Source organism: Macrotis lagotis, chromosome 3 (genome assembly GCF_037893015.1).
Source record: "Macrotis lagotis isolate mMagLag1 chromosome 3, bilby.v1.9.chrom.fasta, whole genome shotgun sequence".
NCBI lineage: Eukaryota > Metazoa > Chordata > Mammalia > Peramelemorphia > Peramelidae > Macrotis > Macrotis lagotis.
Genome location: NC_133660.1, coordinates 72,079,676 through 72,084,396, shown reverse-complemented (window position 1 = coordinate 72,084,396; position 4,721 = coordinate 72,079,676).

The window sequence follows — 4,721 nt, the reverse complement described above, 5'->3', positions numbered from 1 at the left end:
GAATTGTTGGTGTTGGAACAAAGACTGAAGCACATTTTTTATCATTATTATTATTATTTTGGGGGGCGCAGGGCAAATGGGGCTGGGTGGCCTGCCTGGGGCCTCATAGCAGGGTGATCCTTGGGTGTCTGAGGCCGGATTTGGACCCGGGTGTTCCTGGCTCAAGGGCCAATGCTCTGTCCACCACTCAGCCACCCCTACTATTATTACTATTTTATTTTATTTTGGCTCTTTTTTTTCCTTTTTTTTTTTGGTTTTTTGCAGGCATTGAGGTTGGGGGGGGGCTTGCATGTCACATAGCTGGGTGATTGTTGGGTTTATGGGGCTGGATATGGGCTCGGGTGCTCCTGGCTCCAGGGCTGGGGCTCCATTTGTCCATTGCGCCACCTGGCCATGCCTACAATTATTACTATTATTTTTTTAATTTTAATTTTTTTCTCTCCCCTTTATCACTCAAGCGAATCTGTATTTTGTGGGGGGAGGGGTATTCTGTTTACTCTTAAACAAGAATATTTTATTAGTGTATAAAAAACATTATTTGTGCAAAAAGAGAATAAATAAATTTATCAGAAAAAATAAATAAATAAGTTGAGCTTAAAAAAAGAGTATGGAATCTTAAAGAAGAGGTATTTGATTTTTCTAAAGATACATCATTATTTAGCTTTTCTAGCTGATAATTTAGAATTAGTCTGTTGATTATTGTGCCCTTTGGTAAAAAGGAAAAAATAAAACAAAACAACTTGAAGATTGTCAGTAATCTCAAAAAAGAAAGGGCAGATGCCTTTCAAATTGTGCTTATCAAATGTTCTGATAACTCAGAGGTAGAAAGGTGATGGATGATCAACAATATCAGGACTGAAATTGACCTTTACAGACTAGAATATTGGGCTAAATTCTATTTTAGATTAAACGTTACAGGAATAAATATAAACTTCTTTATTTCCAAAAAAAAGCCAGCCTCACAAATAGAGAATGGGGATGTGTGGCTAGACATAGGTTGTGTGAAAAAAGATCTGAGGGTTTTGGTATACCACAAGCTCAATATGATTATATTGTGACAAAGCAAGCAAAAGAAAAATCTAAAGTCATACTCACAGGCTGCATTAAGAATAGCATGTATCATTTATAATAATGGGTTTGCAAAAGCCCTTATAAATACTACCTCAATCATGATTTGGGAACTTATTTTACTTTGTTTTTTTGTGGATTTGATTAGACACTTTCTTTAAAGTTATTTTAGAAAAAAAGAGCTGGGAGCTTCCTAACTTCATGCTGCCATCTTGGGAATATTCCCTTAATCATCTTCACAATAACCTTGGAGGAGAGGTGGTATTATTACCTCCCATTTTACAGATGAGAAAACCGAGAAAGGCAGAGGCTTGGAAATGTCCTGTGTCTTACAGCTAGGAAGTAGGATTGATCCCCAGGTCTTCTTAGGCATCTACCTCCTTTTTTACAATACTTCTATGTAGTTTATAGAAGGCGTAATTTAGAAAAGTTAAGCAAATGCTATTGAAAGACCAGTTGAACTAACCTCTAAGGTCCTTGCCAACTCTAAGATTCTGAGGTTCTTCCTTTAAATATCACTTCAGGTGCTACCTCCTCCATGATGCCTTCTTTGGTTTCCACCTCTTGTCCAATATCACCCCACCCCAACTGAAAGTGTTTTATCCCGTCTCAAATGTCCTGAGTACCTTTTTTAGTTCTTGTCTTTATCCATAAGCATGCCGAGCTTGGAGTTTTGACTGTTTGCCCTGAGGAAGGGGAATGAGAAGAGTCAATGGGAGTGCACCTCTAGTGTGTTCCCATACACCTTGTCATTGTGGATCAGTTGTTTCAGATGTGTCTGATTCTTCATGATCCAGTTTGGGGTTTTCTTGGCAAAGATGCTAACGTAGTTTGCCATTTTCTTCTCCATCTCACTTTATAGATAAGGAAACTGAGGCCAACAGAGTTAAATGACTTGCCCAGGATCACATACCTAACAAGTACCTGAGGCCATATTTGAACTAAGGCTTGTCTGACTCCAGACCTGGTACTTTATCTACTATAAAACCTAGCTACCCTAGGCTATATGAATGCCAATGTCTTTGACCCTATATACCCTACCTTGTACATTGAACTACTGAAGCATCGTATCCCCATTGGTAAATTGTAATTCATGATTCTTGGAGGCAAATTGTCAGATAACTCATGATTTTTTGGAAAGAACCTCAGGTTTGGCAAGCATAGGTGGTGTAAAAAAAAGATATTAATAAAATTTATTTTAAAATAATATATTCTAAAAATTAAAATAAAATAAAAATAATATATTCTAGGGGCAGCCTGATGACGCAGTGGATAGAGCAATGGCCCTGGAGTTGTGAGGACCTGAGTTCAAATGCAACCTGAAATACTTAATAATTACCTAACTGTGTGACCTTGGGCAAGTCACTTAACTCCACTGCCTTGTAAAAACTAAATATATATATATATATATATATTTATATATATTCTAATATTCAGACTGTTCATTAATACACACTGACTATACTCCAAATTGTGGACAAATGAGTGATTTTTTTTATTGTTGTAAGGCAATGGAGTTAAGTGACTTGCCCAAGGTCTCACAGCTAAGTAATTATTAAGTGTCTAAGGTCAAATTTGAACTCAGGTCTACCTGACTCCAGAGCTGGTACACTATTCACTGTGCCACCTAACTGCCCCCAATGATATTTTGTTAAACAAATGAATGAATGTTTGTTAAATGAATGAATGAATGAGAAAGAAACAAACATGATAAAATCAAGATAGAGCAAAAGTTCCCACGTCAGCAAGAGAGAGAGCTCAGAGTACCTGACTTGGCCATAGGAACAGAAAGGGAAAAAATGCTGTAGGTAGGAGGGAGAAGTTGAGATAAAATGGGGGGAAAAAAAGTGTGTGTGTGTGTGTGTGTGTGTGTGTGTGTGTGTGTGTGTGTGTGTCTTAGCTGGCTATTAAAGCAGAGGTTCAGTCTTGGAAGATCTCCACAATTACTGGGTAGATTTTAAAATCAAAATTTCAATGGTTAAGAAGACAAGTAGGATTGAATAGCAAACATTGGAAGGACAAATGTAGTGAACACTTAGAGTGTGTTGAGAAGTCCCTAAGGATACACATTAATATCAACATGATATCCAAGTCCCTCCTTTCATTCACTAACCATAAAAAAGACTCAAAGATTTTATGTATCTTTTTAGCTCTCACAGATTGTGCCCAGCATGGCTCTTTCATCAGCATTTAGGTAAAGCCTAATCTGTTTGAAGTTGCTTATTATAGAATTGGAATGATTGTTTTTGCCTGAGGTGTTGGTGTAATAATTAACTTGAGGGGAAGTGGTTATGATAATTGAGGTTTCTAGCTTGACCCAGCTTTGGGAATTTTTTTTTTAAGATCACATGTCTGCCATCTTAGGGACTGTCTAGACAGGGAAATTCTGGAATTGTGGATAGGGTCTACCTCTTCCCAGTAATTAACATCCATTTATTTGAACCCTTTCTATATCAAAGACCATGAAAGTTAACATCAGTAAGATGCTGAATAAAGGAAGCCCCTTCTCAAATTTTCCTCTAGTCTCCTTAATGAAACACAATTGGTATCTAAAATACTGGAAACCAGTTTATCCTGTCACACGTGAATTTATTCACTAACAAAAATAAAAGGTTATAGCAATAAGTCATTCAGAAATTATTTACTGACAACTAACACTTACATATAAGCATCTAATGCTTATATATTAAAGTAAATTTTATGTGTCTATATATATGTGGATATATATATATCTACATATACATATATACATACATATCCTGAAAATTAAATTATTTACAAAGAAATAAATGAAATTTCAATAAATTTGGTCAGATCTGAAGTAGCATTATAGAAGTTATAATTCCTTTTGATGTTCAGGGAAATTTCTTTTTTTTTGGTTTAAATTAACTTTCTATTTTATTGTGAACTTAACATAAACATTTCACTGCACAAAAAAGAACAAGAAATAAGTTTATATAAGAAACTGGGGACTTGTTATATGTAGATTATTTTAAAGAAATATAAATATATATATATGGGGTACATTTATGTATAAAAAAGGCAAAGATAGAACATCATTACTATTTTATTAAAATGTATGTATAAAGATATACATAAACATATTATTTAATATATCATATTATTTGTAAAATAACATACCAAATACATATATAGATGATATATTACATTATAGAATACATTATAGTATAGTGAACATTACACAGTATATAATTTATATTAAAATTTAACAAGATAATAAAAATCCTCTATATAAAATTATCTTTTTCATTTATATGATAATGTAGTATACAATATAATACATATTATATATGATTATATATGTATATTACTTGCATATATATCATGATACATAAAATTATAATATAGCTTCAAAAATATGGATACTTATATAATTTACTAAGATATTAATAAATTTTTCTATTTGTATTTTCTTCTATACTTTTCCTCCATGAATTTTTTAATGTTTTATTAATGCTCTTTTTCTGTACCCACCCCATTCACTGACTTTCACCTAACCTTTCTTTCAACCTCCAGACTCTTCAGCTTTCTTACCAGTATGATACAAGTGGAAAGAATGATTATATTTAGAGTCAAAAGATCTGAATTCCTTTCCCACCTCTGACACTTGCTACTTTTCTCTTTCTCTCTCT